General features: G+C 40.9%; 1 long non-coding RNA gene and 2 pseudogenes across 1 annotated transcript; 1 reads left to right on the top strand and 2 right to left on the bottom strand.

Annotated features, from left to right (window-relative positions):
• Nucleotides 1–344: 344 nt before the first annotated feature.
• Nucleotides 345–8573, bottom strand: LOC120440840 (annotated as a pseudogene).
• Nucleotides 8574–9766: 1193 nt separating this feature from the next.
• Nucleotides 9767–19641, bottom strand: LOC120440839 (annotated as a pseudogene).
• Nucleotides 19642–22823: 3182 nt separating this feature from the next.
• Nucleotides 22824–24439, top strand: LOC120441268. The gene is made up of 2 exons (XR_005613944.1): nucleotides 22824–22995; nucleotides 24262–24439. It is a non-coding gene; the product is annotated as an uncharacterized LOC120441268 (long non-coding RNA).
• Nucleotides 24440–25109: the final 670 nt, after the last annotated feature.

The raw sequence follows: 25109 nt of genomic DNA, 5'->3' as shown, positions 1-25109 counted from the left end.
TGAATTTTGAATCTTGAAATTAAGCACCTAATATCTGTATTTTCCCAATTTGATAAGACATATTTCAGTACTCCAAAACACTTTTATTAGACTGCCAACATGCTTACAAGTAGTAAATCCAGGTTAGTGGATCATAATTAAACATAACTCTGTGGCAAACGCAGAGTTCAACAGGCCATCAAGGAAGAAGTGACGTGCATTTCTGCAGCGTAAAGATGCACAAATCATTGTCTCCTTAATCTACAGTCACACAAAGCGCCAGAAAAATCTTTGGTGATGTTCTCAGGTGATTCTGACGCTTACTTCCTCTTGATGTCCTCCACACCATCAACCCTCTGTCCTCCTCACAGCTTCTTCCTCAGCTTGCCTTTCTTATGGCCACCCCCTTCCAAAACCTGACTTTTCACTTCTCCGAGCCACTTTTTGTTCTTGGAGCGGAGCTTGCTCATCCCCCCGCCCTGCAGGAACTGGTGCTTCTGCTTTTTCTTGCGCTGCTTCATGATCTGATCCTTTGTTTTCAGCTCCGAGCGTCCTTTGTGGTCACCGGAGCTCTGTACGTTTGGACCTCGTCGGCCACGGCCACGACCTGGGAGAGGCACGACACAACAAAGAGGTTGGAGGTTATAGCTTGCATGGCTGGAAGAGGGGCTCTAAGTATTTACTTTTAGACTTGAGTTAAAACATGGTGGCTGATGGTCTATATTTAACAGGCAGACGTGTTTGTGCTATTCATTTTGATGCCGTCCTACCTCTTGCTGGCTTCCTGCCTCCTCCGCCTGTTTCTCCGTCTGATCCAGATCCTGTATCATCAATCTTGTATTTTTTCTTCCACTCCTCATAACTGACATGTTGTCAAGTGATACAACATCTTCACAATACAGCTTAACATTGTCATAGGAGTAGAGAAGAGGGTCATTAAGAGCAGCACACAGAGAAGCTTTTTGTTGGAAGGATACAAGTTCTTCCTGTTCTTCTTGTTACTGATAACCTGACCGCTGTCTGTTTTGATCTTCTTCTTCTGGTCTTCTTTTCCCGTTTCTCTCACAAAACGCTTCTTCTTACGGTCCCTAATAAAACAAAGGGGGGGAAAAGACTTTAAATTATAGTTTTAAATGACCATTTTATGGATATTGAGTCAAACATAGGGAAATTTGTACCATTTCATCATTTTTTTCTGCTGGTTAAGGCGATCGCCTTCATCTCCCATGAGATCAAGGACAGCTGAAGAGGCCTGCTGTTCAAAAGCACTGCCCTCTCCACCGAGACTCAACCTGTCGACGCGTAACACAGGACAAAACAGCATAAAACACAAAGCCATTCACATTTTTTTTAAAGAAATAGATGCAACAGTTTAATGCCTCACCCTCTCTCAGAGTCAAAGTCTTTAGGTCTGTAAGGGATATAATACTCTTCATCTTTGCCCGACTGCCTTTTTTTCTTGGTCTTTGGTCGTTCTTCACCATCTTCCTGCTGACCTCTTCTTTTACCACCTACCACCTCTGAAAACACCCCTGGTGGAAATGGAAAGAATTACATGGTACAAAGTGACAAAACATGATACAGAGATCCTACTATCTTCCTCTTCTAGTTTGTATACAACATCAGCTACATCAAAACTGCATTTTATTTTGCTTCATCTCCATCAGACAGCACAAACAACTTTCTCTTTTTGACTCAAATATTGGTTTTGAATGAAAATGATGAAACAATCCTGGGTGTTTATTCAACTTGTGAGCAGGTTTTCTAATCCACCGTACTATTATTATTGACACTAGTACATGTTCTTGCTGCTGGCGAACTAATACACTTAAGAACATAAAGCAAAGCAAAAAAGTGAAAAGTAGGTCTTGCCTATATAAATAACATAAGACAATTGTGAGACTTTGACATAGTAACATCTGCAGTAATATTTACACCTCTGATGACATCTCACAAGGGTTAGCTTTATTTTGAAATCAAGATTGTTTACACAAAGTTTGTAATTGCAGAGAAATACTCCATTTATTTTGTTCATTTCATTTTCGAGCAGGAAGCTCACATTTTTGTTATACCCTTTAGATGAATAGAGAGTTTTTAATTAAATACATATTCTTTAAATAATGTTCCTCTTATAAAAAGTAGGATAATTAAATTTTTTAAATAAAACAGAAAAATGTCTGTTTTTCTGTTGTCTGTTATATAACATTAGGTATGTTCGTGGCAATTAATTTCTTAATCAGCTAAACAGGTCATTTAAGAAACAGTCAAATATTAAGTTAAATTTGAAAACAGTTTAAAAAAAATATCCCCATTCCAAAATTTCACACGACAATCTCATTGGCTCACGGAGTGATGATGTCACAAGGTCGCCTTAAGAACCTTTAATCCTTTGAAGTTTTTTCCATAAATAGGGGTGAGACACAGCTATTCTTAGTTCGTTTCTTCGCAGCATTTGTGTTTGCAGCCTTCAAACGTTCACCACAGAAAGTTTTGGAAAGCTTTTCAGAGTCGTCGTGTACAGCCTTCAACATGTACCCAACAAGACACCAACCAAAACAAAATGAACACGCCGCTTCTCCTTCCTGGCGTGGCCAGCCAATTTCCCCAAGTGACCTCTTATCCATCCAAAGGGCATTACATGACAGTAGGAAGGAAAACTACCACCTCAGAATAAAATTCAAAAATTGAAGAAGAGAAACTTCAACTGGAGGAGAAGTGTAGACAGATGGAAGCGCAAAATAAAAAAACCTGGAGGAAAGACAACAACGCCAGCCCGACATAGAAATTATTAATGAGGGCTGGGGAATCAGGTTTGGACAAGCCCGAGAGCAGATCGTCTTCCTGATTAAAGAAAACAAGCAAAAGACGCATGGAACTAAAGGAGATGTCCAACCAGCTTCAAGACAGCAAAGCTACTGTTGAGAAGACAGAATGGGATCTCCAATATATGGACCAAATGAATCAGCTGCTCCAAACAAAGTTCGATGAAGCTGTGAAAAAAAATAAAGAAATCCTCCAACAGAAGGAAGAACAGGAGACAAAGCAAATAGACTTGCAGCACAAACTCAAAGTCACGGAGGAAAAATACAGAATGCTGAAAGAAAAGTTGGATGAAACAGTGCGCCAAAATAAAGTCCTTCTTCAAGAGAAAGTGCAACAGCAAGAAACATTGAAAGAAGAGAAACGTACTGTCAAAGACTTTGAGGGTAAAAATCTAAAACTGCAACAGTTTTGTAATGAACTGAAAGACAAAACAGGTGAACTAGAAGGGGAAAAGGAAAAACTGGACAAAAGATGCTCACAGATGCAGAAAAGGATTGATCACATGGCAAGAAACAACTCAGAGCTCACTAAGGGGATATTGTTGGAATACAACAACTTGAAGCGCAAACACACTGAAATGCAGGCGCAAAAGCAACACCAAGACAAAATACATGACGACCTGCAGCGTACTCTCCAAGACATCCACAGAAGAAATGAGGAGTTAGAAGACATGTACAAAGAAGTACAAGAGAGAAATGCAGACATGCACAAGGACAAGCTAATGCAGGAGGCAACATCCAAAGAACTCAAAGAAAAGCTTGAAGAAAAACAAGCAACATTAGAAGAGGTGGAGCAAACATGCAAGAAACTTGACAAGCAAAACGCGGAAACAATCGATCAGTTGAGAACCCTCATCCTGGAGAAAAAGGCGCTTGTGGAAAAGTCCATGAAAAAGAAGAAAAAATGCTTCCGCTTGCCCTGGAGGAGGGACTCTGCTGCTTCACCTGATGTAGCCTCGTCTTGCTCCACCTCTGTCCTTCCCCCCAACCAGTCCCGGCAGTTGACTGTCCCCTCCTGAGCCTGGTTCTGCCGGAGGTTTCTGCCCGTTTAAAGGCAGTTTTTCCTCCCCACTGTCGCCTAGTGCTTGCTCAGAGGGGATTGTTGGGGTTTTCTCTCTTTTACCTTGTTTCATTAGTTACTTTTTAACATTTTTGTTCTTACTTCATTTTACCTTGTTTCATTAGTTACTTGTTTAACATTTTTGTTCTTACTTCATTTTACCTTGTTTCATTATTTACTTGTTTAACATTTTTGTTCTTACTTCATTTTACCTTGTTTCATTAGTTACTTGTTTAACATTTTTGTTCTTACTTCATTTTACCTTGTTTCATTAGTTACTTGTTTAACATTTTTGTTCTTACTTCGTTTTACCTTGTTTCATTATTTACTTGTTTAACTTTTTTTGACTTGCTTGTTTATAATAAACCAATTGAATTTATCTTTTGAGTATTTTTCGTCTAATCTTTACAGAACTTTTCAAAAACATTCATATCTGTCGCTTATTTTCTTCTTGAAACCTCATAAATGGTGAAGGAAAAACCCTGGAACATGGTTTGAAACACTGAAATTGTTTCAGCTCAAGCCGCCAAAGTCATACGTGTGTGTGTGTGTGTGTGTGTGTGTGTGTGTGTGTGTGTGTGTGTGTGTCACATGTGACACGGTGTCACTGATTAGGTCATCATGTTTAGGCTCATTCACTCGAAAAATTATTTAGGCCAAATCTTTAAAACTGTATCATTGCATACACATTTTCAATTCATTTCAATTGCACAAATGCAGAAATAATTATTTGCAGTATCTTATCTCATTTATTATGAGAACGTCATGCCTGATCATTTGCACCCACACCATCAAAAATGGGGCAAAAGGGAGGAGATCGCATTTAATCGGTTATAACAAGAGGTCAGAAATATAAGTGCTGCAGAAACCTCTGAATCTCAGCTAAAAGCTCATGTAAACCATTTCTACAATCACAAAACAAATCAAAGTCACCAAACAGTTAAAAGAGCAGTTATGTCACCATGAATCTGTGGACAGGTAATATCCATATTTTGATTTATGATTTCCTGGAGTTCAATGTGTGTGCTTAATCCTTTATGAAACTGATCTGAACCTGCAACTACAACGATCCAGGGAGGAAAGAAAGAAACAATACTTCACCCAGGCTTACATTTAGATCACTCTCCTCCTTTTCTGTGATGTCACAGTCAGCAGTAGTGGTGGGGTTGATTGGCTGCTGCAGCCTGCTTTCTGCAGCTCGGTCCTCTCTCTGCTTGCTGAATTTGTCCACTAGCCGAGTGTCTTTAGAGCGTTTGGCACGCATCACCTCACTGGCTGGTGTTTTACTACGTTTTTAACCGTCTGATGGACTCCGGCGAGGGGTTTGGCCACGACTTGAGGTACTGCTTGTAGGCGTTCTCTGAGACACGGAGCAGATTTTGCAGGTCCAGCGAGTTTTCATGAGACGTGATCACATGAGCACTTTCATCATCCAAGATCCTCTGAGGGACTCGACCAAACACACCTTCTGAATCTGAGTACGAAAAGAAATGCAGACATTTCAATACAGTGACAGATAAAAAGAGCACTAAATAAAGTTTATTAGCAACCTCAAATGTGTAGCACATCAGTTAAACTGTTCATCTGACAGGCATGCAGTAGAGTCTACCTTGTGTGTGTTCAGGTGAAGCAAACTGAACTGGTCGCCCTAGGAAGAGGTGGAGGTCATAGACATAAGGCATTTCATCAGGACAAATCAGACTATAGGCTGTGCCACTTGACCGCTTCGTCCCACACGCCCTGATGGAAAAGACAGGGAAAAAATACTCGTAATGCTGCTCACCAACTCTGTGCAAGAGTTTGGCCTTGGAGGAAGTTGTAATTGATGACATTATCCAGCAGGGCGATGTCTATACCACGAGCAGCAACATCAGTCACCAGAAGCACCATGGCTTTCCGGTGCACAAATTTCCCAATGTTGATCTTCCTGGCAGTCTGATCAAGGGCACTGTAGATGTAGGCACACTCTAAACCTTCTGACGACAGCAGCTGGACATCAGAAAAGATAAGTCAACTAAAGCTCTAGTTTTTTAAACAATATTTAACATTCTCACAAATCTATGCTACACTGTTATCTTACCTCCTTTAGGTACTCCACATGGTGTTTGGTGGCAGCAAAGACCACTGTCTGTTCCTGAGGCTTCACTACGTTCCTCAGGAGGTGGAGCAGCAGAGCCGGCTTGTCATCCACACGCAGGTGGAAGAATGACAGCTGATGGAAGTTAGAAGAAATGAAAACATGCTCAAAGCCATGGAAACATCCAGGTGACTGTAAGGACTTTTGCTTTGGGCTTTACATTTAAATCATTCAACATTTCTGGGAGAAGAATACAAAAGGTTTGAATAGCAAGTGTCTGAAGACAGAGCACCAAGTAGAAAGACCAAGACATTGACACAGAAGCTGAATTAACATAAGTTAGCATGTAGAGTAGATGCAATAATCCTGTACCGAGGTTGTAATAAATAAAGCAAAGCCTTCCATCTAATTTCTCAGATTAAACAAAAGGTAAATGAAACAAAAGCAAGTTCTGCCTTTTTACCTTCATCTGATCACTGACCTTTGAATCCACATCCAAACGAATCAGAACAGGTTCTGTCAGGCCTGGGAAAAAAGTTTGTATACACCGGTGTGATTTGGATTTGGATTGTAATTTGGATTGTAATGATTTTAATAACTACAGACCTGTATCCAACTTACCATTTTTAAGTAAAATTTTAGAAAAACTTGTTTTTACTCAGATTAATGACTTTTTGAATGATAGACAGATCACGGAGATATTTCAGTCTGGATTTAGGGTGAACCACAGCACCACAGAGACTGCTCTCCTAAAGGTTTTAAATGATCTTAGATGTAACTGGGACGCCCAAAAGCTCTGTCCTGGTGCTACTGGATCTAAGCGCAGCCTTTGATACAGTAGACCACGCTATTCTTTTAAACAGACTGAAACACATGGTGGGCCTCTCTGGTGCTGTACACAACTGGTTCACTTCCTGTCTCTCAGACAGAACTTTTATGGTGAGTATGGATACATGCTCCTCTATGATCCATAAACTGACATGTGGTGTGCCTCAAGGGTCGGTTTTAGGCCCTGTACTTTTTAATTTGTATATGCTACCTCTTGGCGGTGTCATCAGGAAGCATGGAGTGAACTTCCACAGTTACGCTGATGATACTCAGCTGTACATCTCCGTGTCCCCTGATGACACCAGACCAATGGATGCCCTTTTTAACTGTATTCTAGATATTAAATCTTGGATGGCAGAAAACTTTTTACAGCTTAACCAGGACAAAACTGAAGTTTTAATCATCGGTCCTGAGGCTCAGAGAGAGAAACTCTTGTCTAAATTACAAGCATTTTCACTATGTCCTTCGCTACAAGTGAAAATCCTGGGTGTTATTTTTTGACTCTGAGCTTGGTTTTATCCCACATATTAAACATGTAACCAAAATTGGATTTTATCATCTAAAAATATAGCCAGAGTCCGCCCTATTCTCTCTCGGCCAACACGGAGATGCTGATGCATGCTTTTATTACCAGTCGCATTGATTACTGTAATGCCCTGCTCTCTGGTCTCCCCAAAAAGAATATTTCACCTTTACAACTTTTACAAAACTCTGCAGCTCGTGTGCTGACAAAGACCAGAGGGCGGGCCCACATTACACCGGTTTCAGAATCGCTGCACTGGCTCCCGTGTGTTTCAGGATCGATTTTAAAGTTCTTTATTGGTTTTAAATGTCTTAATGGTCTTGGGCTTCTTATCTCTCAGATCTGCTTTTACCATATGAAACCTCATGGACCCTGAGGTCCTCTGGTACTGGCCTTTTGATTGTCCCTAAAGTCAGGACACATACTCACGGAGAGGCAGCTTTTCAGTGGTATGGTCCTCGCTGTGGAACAGCCTGCCGGAGGAGCTCAGGGCCGCAGAGAACGTACATGTTTTTAAGAACAGGCTCAAGACCCACCTTTTAATTTAGCTTTTACCTAACGTTTATTTATTTTATGCTTATTTATTCTATCCTGTTATTCTATTTATATTATTAATTTAGGTTTTACCTAATATTTATTGATTTTATTCTTATTCATTTTTATCTTCTTACTCTATATTTATACTCTGTCCCATTCTTATTTATTTGATCTTTTTATCCTGTATATATTCTTATTAGGTCATATCTCCAGTGTTTCCTCGGAGGGGCTCTCTGCACTGGGGCTGTGATCGACCGTGGCGGCTGGGGCTCTGTGGGTCTTCTCAGCCTGGCTGGGGGCTTCTTTGCCTCCCTCCTGCTGTGTGCCCAGCCTGGAGGCTGCGGTCTGTGACCGGCTCCCGTGCAGACGGCTCCCTGTGATAGTGTTTCCTCACCTGGCTCATGTGTGCCCAGCCCAATTTTACTTTTTAAGTGTGTGTGTGTGATTGATTGATTGATTGATTGATTGATTGATTGACTGATTGATTGGTTTACAGAATTTAATGTGGTTTTTATACAGCACCTAACTAACTGCAAATAACACATCAGACGCCATTGCTGCTGCCCTTCACTATTCCCTCTCCCATCTGGAAAACGAAGGCTTATACTTCGAAGTGCTTTTTGTTGATTACAGCTCCGCCTTCAATACAGTCATCCCTTACAAACTCACTCACAAGCTGGCAACACTCTGTGGCTGGCTACTGGACTTTTTGACTGGCAGGCCCCAGTCCGTCAGGATCGGCAACATGACTTCAGCCAGCAATATTACAAACACTGGTGTTCCACAAGGTTGCGTCCTCAGTCCCATCCTCTACACCCTGTACACCCACGACTGTGTCACCTCCAACAAAGATAACATTATTTTGAAGTTCATGGACGACGCTGCAGTGATTGGTCGCATCACTGGAGGGGACGAAGCAGCTTACAGGAGAGAGGTGGCGGTCTGGTGTCATGCTGTGAGGACAACAACCTCACCCTCAACACTGATAAGACAAAGGAGATAATAGTGGACACGAGGATGAAGAGGAGGCCTCACCAACCGCTGTTTATCCGGGGCTTGAAGTGGAGAGGGTGAGCAGCTTTAGATACCTGGGCGTCTACATCTCTGAGGACCTCACCTGGACACTGAACACCACACAGCTGGTCAAGTCCAGAGTCCAGAGGAGAGCTGCCTCCATCCTCAAAGACCCCACACACACCCAACACGGACTGTTCACACTTCTGCCCTCGAGACGAAGGTTCAGAAGTGTGAAATCCAGAACATCCAGACTCAACAACTCCTTCTTCCCCACTGCTATCAGGCTCATGGACAGCTGACCTATTTTTGAACAGTAATAATAACTTTTGCACATCAGGTCATCCTGCATATTAAGCTCATTACTCTTTTACACACATCTCTGTTTCACACTTCAATATTTTGTCTTCTTTTTTTGTCTTCATTTATTTATTTTTACTATTTGTATTTTATATGTTCTATTTCTATTGTATATATTAATCAGCATCTGTGTGTGGACAGCAAAGAAAGAATTTCATTGCACAGAGAAATGCCTTTTTGTTCTTTGGACATATGACAATAAACACTTTGAATTTTGAATCTTGAAATTAAGCACCTAATATCTGTATTTTCCCAATTTGATAAGACATATTTCAGTACTCCAAAACACTTTTATTAGACTGCCAACATGCTTACAAGTAGTAAATCCAGGTTAGTGGATCATAATTAAACATAACTCTGTGGCAAACGCAGAGTTCAACAGGCCATCAAGGAAGAAGTGACGTGCATTTCTGCAGCGTAAAGATGCACAAATCATTGTCTCCTTAATCTACAGTCACACAAAGCGCCAGAAAAATCTTTGGTGATGTTCTCAGGTGATTCTGACGCTTACTTCCTCTTGATGTCCTCCACACCATCAACCCTCTGTCCTCCTCACAGCTTCTTCCTCAGCTTGCCTTTCTTATGGCCACCCCTTCCAAAACCTGACTTTTCACTTCTCCGAGCCACTTTTTGTTCTTGGAGCGGAGCTTGCTCATCCCCCGCCCTGCAGGAACTGGTGCTTCTGCTTTTTCTTGCGCTGCTTCATGATCTGATCCTTTGTTTTCAGCTCCGGCGTCCTTTGTGGTCACCGGAGCTCTGTACGTTGGACCTCGTCGGCCACGGCCACGACCTGGGAGAGGCACGACACAACAAAGAGGTTGGAGGTTATAGCTTGCATGGCTGGAAGAGGGCTCTAAGTATTTACTTTTAGACTTGAGTTAAAACATGGTGGCTGATGGTCTATATTTAACAGGCAGACGTGTTTGTGCTATTCATTTTGATGCCGTCCTACCTCTTGCTGGCTTCCTGCCTCCTCCGCCTGTTTCTCCGTCTGATCCAGATCCTGTATCATCAATCTTGTATTTTTCTTCCACTCCTCATAACTGACATGTTGTCAAGTGATACAACATCTTCACAATACAGCTTAACATTGTCATAGGAGTAGAGAAGAGGTCATTAAGAGCAGCACACAGAGAAGCTTTTGTTGGAAGGATACAAGTTCTTCCTGTTCTTCTTGTTACTGATAACCTGACCGCTGTCTGTTTTGATCTTCTTCTTCTGGTCTTCTTTTCCCGTTTCTCTCACAAAACGCTTCTTCTTACGGTCCCTAATAAAACAAAGGGGGGAAAAAGACTTTAAATTATAGTTTTAAATGACCATTTTATGGATATTGAGTCAAACATAGGAAATTTGTACCATTTCATCATTTTTTTCTGCTGGTTAAGGCGATCGCCTTCATCTCCCATGAGATCAAGGACAGCTGAAGAGGCCTGCTGTTCAAAAGCACTGCCCTCTCCACCGAGACTCAACCTGTCGACGCGTAACACAGGACAAAACAGCATAAAACACAAAGCCATTCACATTTTTTTAAAGAAATAGATGCAACAGTTTAATGCCTCACCCTCTCTCAGAGTCAAAGTCTTTAGGTCTGTAAGGGATATAATACTCTTCATCTTTGCCCGACTGCCTTTTTTTTTTTCTTGGTCTTTGGTCGTTCTTCACCATCTTCCTGCTGACCTCTTCTTTTACCACCTACCACCTCTGAAAACACCCCTGGTGGAAATGGAAAGAATTACATGGTACAAAGTGACAAAACATGATACAGAGATCCTACTATCTTCCTCTTCTAGTTTGTATACAACATCAGCTACATCAAAACTGCATTTTATTTTGCTTCATCTCCATCAGACAGCACAAACAACTTTCTCTTTTTGACTCAAATATTGGTTTTGAATGAAAATGATGAAACAATCCTGGGTGTTTATTCAACTTGTGAGCAGGTTTTCTAATCCACCGTACTATTATTATTGACACTAGTACATGTTCTTGCTGCTGGCGAACTAATACACTTAAGAACATAAAGCAAAGCAAAAAAGTGAAAAGTAGGTCTTGCCTATATAAATAAACATAAGACAATTGTGAGACTTTGACATAGTAACATCTGCAGTAATATTTACACCTCTGATGACATCTCACAAGGGTTAGCTTTATTTTGAAACCAAGATTGTTTACACAAAGTTTGTAATTGCAGAGAAATACTCCATTTATTTTGTTCATTTCATTTTCGAGCAGGAAGCTCACCTTTTTGTTATACCCTTTAGATGAATAGAGAGTTTTTAATTAAATACATATTCTTTAAATAATGTTCCTCTTATAAAAAGTAGGATAATTAAAATTTTTTTTTAAATAAAACAGAAAAATGTCTGTTTTTCTGTTGTCTGTTATATAACATTAGGTATGTTCGTGGCAATTAATTTCTTAATCAGCTAAACAGGTCATTTAAGAAACAGTCAAATATTAAGTTAAATTTGAAAACAGTTTAAAAAAATATCCCCATTCCAAAATTTCACACGACAATCTCATTGGCTCACGGAGTGATGATGTCACAAGGTCGCCTTAAGAACCTTTAATCCTTTGAAGTTTTTTCCATAAATAGGGGTGAGACACAGCTATTCTTAGTTCGTTTCTTCGCAGCATTTGTGTTTGCAGCCTTCAAACGTTCACCACAGAAAGTTTTGGAAAGCTTTTCAGAGTCGTCGTGTACAACCTTCAACATGTACCCAACAAGACACCAACCAAAACAAAATGAACACGCCGCTTCTCCTTCCTGGCGTGGCCAGCCAATTTCCCCAAGTGACCTCTTATCCATCCAAAGGGCATTACATGACAGTAGGAAGGAAAACTACCACCTCCAGAATAAAATTCAAAAAATTGAAGAAGAGAAACTTCAACTGGAGGAGAAGTGTAGACAGATGGAAGCGCAAAATAAAAACCTGGAGGAAAGACAACAACGCCAGCCCGACATAGAAATTATTAATGAGGGCTGGGGAATCAGGTTTGGACAAGCCCGAGAGCAGATCGTCTTCCTGATTAAAGAAAACAAGCAAAAGACGGCGGAACTAAAGGAGATGTCCAACCAGCTTCAAGACAGCAAAGCTACTGTTGAGAAGACAGAATGGGATCTCCAATATATGGACCAAATGAATCAGCTGCTCCAAACAAAGTTCGATGAAGCTGTGAAAAAAAAAAAAAATCCTCCAACAGAAGGAAGAACAGGAGACAAAGCAAATAGACTTGCAGCACAAACTCAAAGTCACGGAGGAAAAATACAGAATGCTGAAAGAAAAGTTGGATGAAACAGTGCGCCAAAATAAAGTCCTTCTTCAAGAGAAAGTGCAACAGCAAGAAACATTGAAAGAAGAGAAACGTACTGTCAAAGACTTTGAGGGTAAAAATCTAAAACTGCAACAGTTTTGTAATGAACTGAAAGACAAAACAGGTGAACTAGAAGGGGAAAAGGAAAAACTGGACAAAAGATGCTCACAGATGCAGAAAAGGATTGATCACATGGCAAGAAACAACTCAGAGCTCACTAAGGGGATATTGTTGAATACAACAACTTGAAGCGCAAACACACTGAAATGCAGGCGCAAAAGCAACACCAAGACAAAATACATGACGACCTGCAGCGTACTCTCCAAGACATCCACAGAAGAAATGAGGAGTTAGAAGACATGTACAAAGAAGTACAAGAGAGAAATGCAGACATGCACAAGGACAAGCTAATGCAGGAGGCAACATCCAAAGAACTCAAAGAAAAGCTTGAAGAAAAACAAGCAACATTAGAAGAGGTGGAGCAAACATGCAAGAAACTTGACAAGCAAAACGCGAAACAATCGATCAGTTGAGAACCCTCATCCTGGAGAAAAAAGGCGCTTGTGGAAAAGTCCATGAAAAAGAAGAAAAAATGCTTCCGCTTGCCCTGGAGGAGGGACTCTGCTGCTTCACCTGATGTAGCCTCGTCTTGCTCCACCTCTGTCCTTCCCCCAACCAGTCCCGGCAGTTGACTGTCCCTCCTGAGCCTGGTTCTGCCGGAGGTTTCTGCCCGTTTAAAGGCAGTTTTTTTCCCCCACTGTCGCCTAGTGCTTGCTCAGAGGGGATTGTTGGGGTTTCTCTCTTTACCTTGTTTCATTAGTTACTTGTTTAACATTTTTGTTCTTACTTCATTTTACCTTGTTTCATTAGTTACTTGTTTAACATTTTTGTTCTTACTTCATTTTACCTTGTTTCATTATTTACTTGTTTAACATTTTTGTTCTTACTTCATTTTACCTTGTTTCATTAGTTACTTGTTTAACATTTTTGTTCTTACTTCATTTTACCTTGTTTCATTAGTTACTTGTTTAACATTTTTGTTCTTACTTCGTTTTACCTTGTTTCATTATTTACTTGTTTAACTTTTTTTGACTTGCTTGTTTATAATAAACCAATTGAATTTATCTTTTGAGTATTTTTCGTCTAATCTTTACAGAACTTTTCAAAACATTCATATCTGTCGCTTATTTTCTTCTTGAAACCTCATAAATGGTGAAGGAAAACCCTGGAACATGGTTTGAAACACTGAAATTGTTTCAGCTCAAGCCGCCAAAGTCATACGTGTGTGTGTGTGTGTGTGTGTGTGTGTGTGTGTGTGTGTGTGTGTGTGTGTGTGTGTGTGTGTGTGTGTCACATGTGACACGGTGTCACTGATTAGGTCATCATGTTTAGGCTCATTCACTCGAAAAATTATTTAGGCCAAATCTTTAAAACTGTATCATTGCATACACATTTTCAATTCATTTCAATTGCACAAATGCAGAAATAATTATTTGCAGTATCTTATCTCATTTATTATGAGAACGTCATGCCTGATCATTTGCACCCACACCATCAAAAATGGGGGCAAAAGGGAGGAGATCGCATTTAATCGGTTATAACAAGAGGTCAGAAATATAAGTGCTGCAGAAACCTCTGAATCTCAGCTAAAAGCTCATGTAAACCATTTCTACAATCACAAAACAAATCAAAGTCACCAAACAGTTAAAAGAGCAGTTATGTCACCATGAATCTGTGGACAGGTAATATCCATATTTTGATTTATGATTTCCTGGAGTTCAATGTGTGTGCTTAATCCTTTATGAAACTGATCTGAACCTGCAACTACAACGATCCAGGGAGGAAAGAAAGAAACAATACTTCACCCAGGCTTACATTTAGATCACTCTCCTCCTTTTCTGTGATGTCACAGTCAGCAGTAGTGGTGGGGTTGATTGGCTGCTGCAGCCTGCTTTCTGCAGCTCGGTCCTCTCTCTGCTTGCTGAATTTGTCCACTAGCCGAGTGTCTTTAGAGCGTTTGGCACGCATCACCTCACTGGCTGGTGTTTTACTACGTTTTTAACCCGTCTGATGGACTCCGGCGAGGGGTTTGGCCACGACTTGAGGTACTGCTTGTAGGCGTTCTCTGAGACACGGAGCAGATTTTGCAGGTCCAGCGAGTTTTCATGAGACGTGATCACATGAGCACTTTCATCATCCAAGATCCTCTGAGGGACTCGACCAAACACACCTTCTGAATCTGGAGTACGAAAAGAAATGCAGACATTTCAATACAGTGACAGATAAAAAGAGCACTAAATAAAGTTTATTAGCAACCTCAAATGTGTAGCACATCAGTTAAACTGTTCATCTGACAGGCATGCAGTAGAGTCTACCTTGTGTGTGTTCAGGTGAAGCAAACTGAACTGGTCGCCCTAGGAAGAGGTGGAGGTCATAGACATAAGGCATTTCATCAGGACAAATCAGACTATAGGCTGTGCCACTTCGGCCCGCTCGTCCCACACGCCCTGATGGAAAAGACAGGGGAAAAAATACTCGTAATGCTGCTCACCAACTCTGTGCAAGAGTTTGGCCTTGGAGGGGAAGTTGTAATTGATGACATTATCCAGCAGGGCGATGTCTATACCACGAGCAGCAACATCAGTCACCAGAAGCACCATGGCTTTCCGGTGCACAAATTTCCCAATGTTGATCTTCCTGGCAGTCTGATCAAGGGCACTGTAGATGTAGGCACACTCTAAACCTTCTGACGACAGCAGCTGGACATCAGAAAAAGATAAGTCAACTAAAGCTCTAGTTTTTTAAACAATATTTAACATTCTCACAAATCTATGCTACACTGTTATCTTACCTCCTTTAGGTACTCCACATGGTGTTTGGTGGCAGCAAAGACCACTGTCTGTTCCTGAGGCTTCACTACGTTCCTCAGGAGGTGGAGCAGCAGAGCCGGCTTGTCCACCACACGCAGGTGGAAGAATGACAGCTGATGGAAGTTAGAAGAAATGAAAACATGCTCAAAGCCATGGAAACATCCAGGTGACTGTAAGGACTTTTGCTTTGGGCTTTACATTTAAATCATTCAACATTTCTGGGAGAAGAATACAAAAGGTTTGAATAGCAAGTGTCTGAAGACAGAGCACCAAGTAGAAAGACCAAGACATTGACACAGAAGCTGAATTAACATAAGTTAGCATGTAGAGTAGATGCAATAATCCTGTACCGAGGTTGTAATAAATAAAGCAAAGCCTTCCATCTAATTTCTCAGATTAAACAAAAGGTAAATGAAACAAAAGCAAGTTCTGCCTTTTTACCTTCATCTGATCACTGACCTTTGAATCCACATCCAAACGAATCAGAACAGGTTCTGTCAGGCCTGGGAAAAAAGTTTGTATACACCGGTGTGAATATAATTAGGATTATTTGCCTTTAGATGCTAAAAAAATACGGAAGCTAAGTTGAATGAATATGTTTTATGATGAGAAAATAAGACAGAAAATCTTTGAGAAACTACACCGTGGAGGGTTAATTTATTAGATTAACCCAATGTGTAAAGAAAACATTACTTCTTTAGTTATAAACAGCATTTCATAAAACAGACTGGAACATATATTTGGGATAAAAGCAACTGCACTACCCTAGTTTTAATCATATTTACCAGATAAATTCCAGTTTTTTTACCACATAAAACCAAACAATTTTCTGTTTTTGTTCGGTACTTAATATTGGTTTCTCAACAAAGGACTGCAAAATTTTAATAACACGCTGATTAAGTTTGCCCAGTGACACACGTTTGTGAGCTTTATTTTAATGGTTCTTTTAATACAAAAATGAACATTTTATTTAATTCTAAAAGTCTCTTTTTGCATGTAAGTGCATGAATGGCTTTTATGCCCCGTTATATCTATCATGTGCTGATTGTGAGTTCAATGGACAAGATAAATTCCACAGGATGTACATGCTTATCGTACATGTAATTATACAGCTACAGATACAATGAATAATAATATCTGTAAATACATCTATGGTTCATTTTGTAGAATATGATCATGTTCCAAAGCCCAAATAAATATTTGTAGATGTGTGTGCATGTAAAAAAAAAAAAAAAAAAAATAGACAATCGCTTATATTTTCTTCATATTGCATAATCACGTTTCTACATGCTACATTCACTATAGAAATATAATACATTTTATTTGAGTTATTGGTTTAGCTAGATTTTATATTGTATGCACTGCTTTAGTTGGTAAATTATATGTAGCCTTATTTTCTCTCTCTCTCTCTCTCTCTCTCTTAACAAGTAACTGAGGCTTAAGGTTATACTAACAAATTAAAATGCATTCAGGATTTAAATCACAACATGAGTACCAGGTTCAGTTTGGGCCTCTGTTATAAAAAGTACATTAAACACAAAGATCTGCTTACTTTACCCACAGAAAGATAAGTTGATGCGTTTTATGAACCTGTGTGATATAAAGAGCACACTACTGGGAATTATGACAGTGCTCCATCTCCATGGTTACTCTGTTGTGTTTGCACCCAGTAGCGGTTTTTGATAAGGGCGACATGGGCGGTTGCCCAGGGCGACATCACGGGCATCGGCAAAAGAAAAAAAAGTTGCTCGTATTCATGCTGCCCGACATCATGCCAGCGCATTTTGGGGATGTCATAGGCACCGACCGGTTTTCTATCGCCCATTTGCTGGGAGTAAGGGCCCCCTCCGTTTGCGAGGTGCGCCTGCTGCTTGCGGCACAGGGAGGAGAGGGGCGGGGCGACGGGGGATTGTCTGGCTGGCTGGAGCGGCATCTAATAACCAACTCGCAAAATAAAACAAAATAAAAACAAACCAACAAACACGAAAACACCAGACATTATGATACAGACAGACTTAAGTCTCACACACAACCTGTCGACAGGGGAGGGGGGCCGGCTGCTTCCAAATAGAGCACATTTCATTCATAATGTTGTAAATCCAAGCCCATTCATGATTTTAATCCTGGGTTGTGCGAAATACCAGAAATAAACCCTAGACAAAGTGAATCTGTGAACTAAGGTGTAGATTTATTAAGTTATGTTGTGGTGATCCTCGGGTTGGGGGATGGGTGTTCATACTGGAGTGCAAAATTAAAACCAATGGAAGATGGACAAGAAAAGTTCAAAACCATCAGGTGCTTAGTTTAAAAAAAAGAGAGAGAAAAGAAGAGGAGAAACGAGCAAAAGATACAGGTAACCAGATGTGTCATTGGATAATGGCAGGTCATGTATCCTGAAACAATCAGAATCACAATCAGAATACTTTATTAATCCCTAAGGAAATTATGTGGGTTACAGTTGCTCCAAGAAGAAATTGTAAAAATAGTAACAGTAACAGACTAAACTCCAAACAATACATTATATTACAGATTTTACACATTTAAGAAATAGCACTAATATATACAGATCACTCAATTATAAATATCAAGGATTAACAGAGGTAATTATAAATAAATATCAAGAAAATTGACAAGAATATTACAGAATAGAAAAGAGCGTGTATAAAAAGGGTGCAAGTGTATTAGATGGAGGAGTTGTACAGGGAGATGGCCACAGGCAGGAATGATTTCCTGTGTCGTTCAGTGGTGCTTTTTGGTAATCTCAGTCTCTCACTGAACGTGCTCCTGTGAGTAGCCAGCAAAAATGGGTAATGCGTTGCTGTAATCCGATTACTTTTTTCAAGTAACGAGTAGGGTAAGGGATTACTATTGCAAAAAAGGTAATTAGATTACTATTACTTTCCTCTAAGAACGCTGCGTTACTAAAACCGTGATTTTTTAAGAGAGTGTCTCATGACAATGATGTAAGTGTGAGTGCGACGTTCGTGGCAACAGCTGTGTGCAGATCAACAATGGATAATATATGGAGTGTGGGAGAAATTCACAAACAAACTCGCGGATTCTTCCACTGACGGCTGCGGCACACCTGCACCAGGGCAAACATCCGCCTGCTATACAGGTGAAAATAGAGCAACAGGACCGCTGAGTCTTTGATTTTATTTATTTTCTGTTGTGTTTCACTTGCATTTATTTGAAAGACTGAGTGTAAACACAAAAAAATATTTTATTTTATGTGCTGGAATGTGCAGAAAATAGGTTTAAATGTTAAACAAATTTCTTCCAGCCAGAGAATGTTGCATATAATTTAATTTTTGCTTGATGTATAAAGTTAAAAGATTAAAACTAATAAAACAAGTTTTAAAAAGAGACTTTTCCATTTGATTAAATTTTGTATGATAGATTATGCAGAAAAAGTAGAATTGGGCTGAAAGATCTATTGCTTTATTACCTATTCAGGTTGTAAATCGTGTTTTTAAAAAGTAACTAAGTAACTTAGTAATTAATTACTTTTGAAAATAAGTAACCAGTAAAGTAACGGGATTACTTTTGGGGGGAAGTAATCAGTAATTAGTTAATGATTACTTTTTTCAAGTAACTTGACCAACACTGGTAGCCAGCATGTCATGGAATGGGTGGGAGGTATTATCCATGATTGTCCTTATCTTGGACAACATTCGTTTCTCAGACACCACCCTAATGGAGTCCAGCTCCACCCCCACAACATTACGGGCCTTGTGGATCAGTTTATTTAGTCTGTTGGCATCTGTGACCCTCAACCTGCTGCCCCAGCATGCAACAGCATAGAGGATAGCACGGGCCACAACAGGGATACAACAAGATAACATTAATTAGTAGGGATAGTGAAAACTTCTGTTTACGTTTGTTAGCCACTTGGCTTTGATAGCAAACAGTAGACACTGATGTAGCTTACTGAATCTTTTGGACCGTGTTCAGCACAATAATAATTAGTCAGTGTCAATTGTTGATTTGTCCTATTCTGATTGTATTAGTCGTTTGCTGTTTGTTAGGGGGGGGCGCCAGAGGAAGTGTTTGCCCAGGGCGCCAAACAGCCTAGGACCGCCACTGGCCAGCGGTCTGTCCTTTAGGTGGCGCCCTGTGGTCTGGTAATACTCTGACGTTTTGCCCCCTTTGAAAATGTGGCTAGAACGGTGTAGCAGGGTAAGAGTGGCCATTGACATGCAGACACATGAACTCACATGTGTCTGTGTTAGGTTGATTTTGATAATAGTTGCCATTGTTGTACTTAAATCTGTAAACCTTGCCTTAAACTGCATGTTTAGATATTCTTCTGTTCCTCCCCTACACATCTAGGATGTGGGGGAGGCAATTAGTTATAGTGTTTAACTGCAGGCACATCCTATGTGAAAGTTCTGTCCTTATTTAGTGAGGATGTTTACTTCTTCCATTTATGACCATGCCTATGCGTGTGTATGGTTAGACCAGGGGTCGGCAACAAGTTCTGTTAAGTATTTCACTATAAGCAAAGTCATGTCCAAGTGACGAGATGACGTCAGAGAGGTGCGTGCCTGCGTGCACGAGATTGTTATCGTTTTTTTTCTTGTGAGCATGCGCAATAAACGGCCAGTGTGGTTCCCAGGCCAAAATGGAAGATGGCTATCGTTATTTTCTCTCCGTGAATATTAAGCCACTAAAGAGTGCAAGCTAGCCACTTTGGAGAAGGTTTACACGCAAGACTGCTGTAGTAATGTCTACCGCTACAGGTTATGGGCCCAGTCATACCAGCCAAAGGTGGTTTAAGCTTTTATTCGACGGCGATGAGAAAAACTACGAGCTCTGGGAAACGCGGTTCCTCGCGCACATGGAGTTGCGCGGCCTCGGTGCTGTCCTGCAGCAGGAAGCAGAGGACGACGAGGATGCCCGCGCCGAAGACGAAGCGAAGAACGGGGAAGCATACGCAGAGCTGGTACAGTGCTTGGATGACAAGAGTTTGTCACTGGTCATGAGAGATGCAAGAAATAACGGAAGAAAAGCGCTGGAGATTCTCCGCGAGCACTATGCAGGAAAAGACAAACCACGTGTCGTAAGTTTATACTGTGAACTGTCCTCCCTCCAGATGACTAGTAAAGAAACAGTAACTGACTATATTATCAGAGCAGAGACTATATTCACGTCATTAAGAAGAGCTGATGAAAATATAAGTGATGGACTCCAGATAGCCATGGTAGTAAAAGGGCTACCTGATTCATATAAACCCTTTGTCGTGCACATCACTCAGACAAATGACACGGTAACGTTCAGCGAGTTTAAAACAAAACTGCGGAGTTACGAGAGTACCGAAAGATACGGGAGGAGTGACGTGAGTGTAGAGGAGGACAACGTGATGAAGACCATCGGCGGGACAAGGTCGCGGGGAAGACAGAGAGGAAAGAAAGTGGACATGGCTACTATCGAGTGCTACACCTGTGGTAAAAAGGGACACATGGCCAGGACTTGTCTTGCAGATCCCCAGTTAAAGAGAGAGGAGCAAAACTGGGGCACACCACAACGAGGAAGAGGACGCGGTCGTGGACGAGGACGTGACTACATGAATAAAGCAGAGGAAGAGGCTACATCCTTTTGTTTCTTTAAAATGAGTGACTGTCCTATGCAACAAGAAAAGAAAAGTCTTTTAGTAGACTGCGGTGCCACCACACACATGATTAACGACGCCACAAAGTTCAAGACAGTGGACAAGAACTTCAAACCAGAGAACCACGTGATCGAACTTGCAGATGGAACCAAGGTGAAAGGAATGGCGAAGATGAGGGGCGACGCAGAGATCTACATCCTGGACAGCGAGGGACGGCAGGTGAAAACAAGGCTGAAGCAAGCACTCTTCGTCCCATCGTTTCCTCAGAACATTTTCTCAGTTAAAGCAGCAACAGCCAACGGAGCGAACTCCATTTCAAGAATGGGGATAACTGGTTATTCCACAAAAAATGGAACCAAATTTGAGGTGAAGGTGTACGGTAGGCTGTATTACCTGAACACTGTAGAAAATGAAAATGTTGATGAGATATATGGTTGTCATGATATTCAGACCTGGCACAGAATACTTGGTCATTGTAACCTAGATGATGTTGCAAAACTTGAAAAGGTGGTTAAAGGCATGACCATAAAAGGAAAACAGGAAGGGTCCAACCAAAACTGTGAAGTTTGCATACAGGGAAAATTCACACAAAACAGAAACAGACAGGCAGATGCTAAAGCTAAAACTATACTGGAGCTAGTACACACAGATTTATGTGGCCCTATAGAGCCAGTAGGCAAAGATGGGTACAAGTATGCGATAACATTTACTGATGATTACAGTGGAATGATTTTTCCGTACTTTATAAAAGCAAAGAGTGGCACAACAAAAGCTACAGAAAAGTTCATTGCAGATGTAGCTCCATATGGAAAGATAAAATGTATAAGATCCGACAATGGTACAGAGTTTACCGGGCAACTGTTCCAAACTTTACTCAGGAGTAATGGGATAAGGCACGAGACTAGTGCACCCTACTCACCACACCAGAACGGAACTGCAGAAAGAGGTTGGAGAACCTTATTTGAGATGTCACGATGCATGCTGTTGGAGAGCAAACTCCCAAAGCATTTATGGACGTATGCTGTGCAAACAGCTGCCCAAATCCGCAACAGATGTTACAGTAGGCGACTGGAACAGACTCCTTACTGTGTATTCACTGGAAAACACCTGACCTATCAAACATGAAGGTATTCGGTTCTGAGTGCTACGTGTACAAACAGGATAAAAAGAAACTGGACTCTAGATGTGAAAAGGGAATTTTCCTAGGCTATGACAAATATAGCCCAGCCTACAATGTCTACTATCCTGAAGTAGGAAAGATCCAAAAACACAGGCTGATAAAATGTCTTACTAAAAGTAGTGCAGACAGTCAGACACAAACAGATTTTGACGTCAGAAATGTTTTTGAGATCCACAAAAATACACCACCAAACATGGTTGACCAAAATGAAGTAGAACCAAAGGCGAGTGTAGAACCAAACCTAGATGAGTTTACAGGGGCAGATTCAACAGAAAGTACTCAGGAAGGAGAAGAAGTGAGGTATCCTACAAGACAGAGAAAAGCTCCAGAGTATTTAAAGGATTATCAATGCAAAACTGAGTGTGACAAGGATGATGATGAAGGTGTAGACTATTTCTATAAAGTGGCTTATGGGGTGCCAATAACATTCAAAGAAGCCATGGACTCTAAAAAATCAAAAATGTGGAAAAATGCCATGAGAGAGGAAATGAACTCTTTAAAGGAAAATGAGACTTTTATTTTGATGCCACTGCCAGAAGGTAAACAAGCAGTGGGAGGCCGTTGGGTGTATGCAGTAAAGGAAAGCCCAGATGGATCTGAGACTTACAAAGCAAGGTATGTTGCAAAAGGATATGGACAAAAGAAGGGATTGACTATAAAGAGACTTTTTCACCAACAGCGAGTATGACGTCTGTTCGAGCTTTGATGCAGGTGGCGGTGCAGGAAGACCTCACACTGCACCAAATGGACGTAAAGACTGCTTATCTCCACGCTCCGATGGACTGTGAAGTTTATGTGGAGCAACCAGAAGGTTTTGAGGTAAAATCCAAGACAGGAGAACACTTAGTGTGTAAACTGAACAAGTCACTGTATGGTTTAAAACAGTCGGGACGTAACTGGAACTTGTTACTGCACGATTACCTTGAAGAGAATGGTTTTGTCCAGAATGATGCTGATCATTGTGTCTACAACAGAGGTTCTGAGAGTGGGAAGGTCATTCTATTAGTGTGGGTAGATGACTTGATCATAGCAGCAAGTGACAACACCTTACTCAGGGATGTGAAAGAGATGTTAAAGAAAAGGTTCAAGATGAAAGACATGGGTCCACTTAAACATTTTCTAGGCATCGATTTTTCACAGGATGAGGGAGAGATTAAAATGACTCAAAAAGACATATTGAAAAGGTGCTGACAGAATTGGGGATGTCCGATTGTAAACCGAGATTCACGCCAGGCGAGCAAAAAAGTTAAGTTTTGACAGTGAAGGAGAGATCATTGATCCTACAGGGTATAGAGAGATGGTGGGAAGCTTGATTTACATTATGACATGCACCAGACCCGATCTAAGCTGGATCGTTAGTAAATTATCACAACATCTTGCGGAACCAAAACAACAGCACTGGTCTGCAGCAAAACATCTATTGAGATATTTGAAGGGTACTAGAGACCAAGAGCTTCACTATCACAAAAGTGAGAAGGGTCTAAAGCTTGAAGGGTACAGTGATGCTGACTGGGCGTCAGATAAAGATGACAGGAGGAGCACAACTGGGTACTGTTTTAGTCTAACTGAAAATGGTCCAGTTATATCCTGGAAAAGCAGAAAACAGTCAACAGTAGCTCTATCTACGTGTGAGGCAGAGTATATGGCGCTGGCTGCTGCTACCCAAGAAAGTATGTATCTTGTACAACTACTTAGAGGAGTAGATAGTAGAGAGCATGTACCTGTTAAGATATATGAAGACAACCAGGGGGCGATAGCTTTATCAAAGAACCCGGTATGCACACAGAGGAGCAAACACATAGATATAAAGTTTCACTTTGTTCGATCTGCGCACACTGAGGGAAAGATATCTATTGAGTACTGCCCTACTGAAAATATGATAGCTGATGTTCTTACTAAGTCAGTGACAAAGGTCAAGTTCGAGAGTTTCAAGGAGTATCTATTTGGAAAATAAAATGGATCAGCACAGAGAATCCTAAAAAAAAATGAACAAAGGAGCGATGCAAAGTTTTTTTTTTGAGTATGGCCAGTATTGAAAAATATATCTGTATATTTTTTTTTTGTTTGTTCTATTTTCTATTACAGAGAACAACGAACATGTCTTTGAGTGGGAGTGTTAAGTATTTCACTATAAGCAAAGTCATGTCCAAGTGACGAGATGACGTCAGAGAGGTGCGTGCCTGCGTGCACGAGATTGTTATCGTTTTTTTTCTTGTGAGCATGCGCAATAAACGGCCAGTGTGGTTCCCAGGCCAAAATGGAAGATGGCTATCGTTATTTTCTCTCCGTGAATATTAAGCCACTAAAGAGTGCAAGCTAGCCACTTTGGAGAAGGTTTACACGCAAGACTGCTGTAGTAATGTCTACCGCTACAAGTTCTTTTTAACTCATAGTTCTAAATTGGAAGATTATTGTGATATTGAAATATAAAAATAAAATTATATTCTATTATTTTTCATCGCTCAAAATAAGAGTCACACTCATGAAGCCGGTATACCCGCCCGAAACGCCGTGCATTTATCGAGACTTTCAACCCCAGGTAGGCCAATTATGGATCTTCGGATCCACATTATGTCAGCAGCTGTTCTCCACCGTGAACTATGTTAAAGACGAACACCGTTCACGCCTGACAGATGACAGCTTACAGTCCTGCGTAAACTGACTTCGTATAGCCCCGATTTGCGGACTCTGTGCGCAGCAGAGGTTCAGGAGCAGAAGTCCCATTGTAAACAAATCACGGCAGACCCGACGATGTTTCCATGAGCATGCTTTTGAGCATCTCTTTATTGAGCACTTTTCACACACGGTTGCTGTACGCATACAGCCAGCTGTAGCTTTTCAGCTCACAGCCCGACATACACCACCAACAACACAACAGCACAGATAGCACAGACGTTAAGGCAGCGAGGCGTGATTGCGGGTGTCGCTCAGGT

Source organism: Oreochromis aureus, linkage group 7, assembly GCF_013358895.1.
Source record: "Oreochromis aureus strain Israel breed Guangdong linkage group 7, ZZ_aureus, whole genome shotgun sequence".
Classification (NCBI taxonomy): domain Eukaryota; kingdom Metazoa; phylum Chordata; class Actinopteri; order Cichliformes; family Cichlidae; genus Oreochromis; species Oreochromis aureus.
The sequence above is the reverse complement of the archived record's forward strand: the minus strand, read 5'-3'. Positions and strand labels throughout refer to the sequence as shown.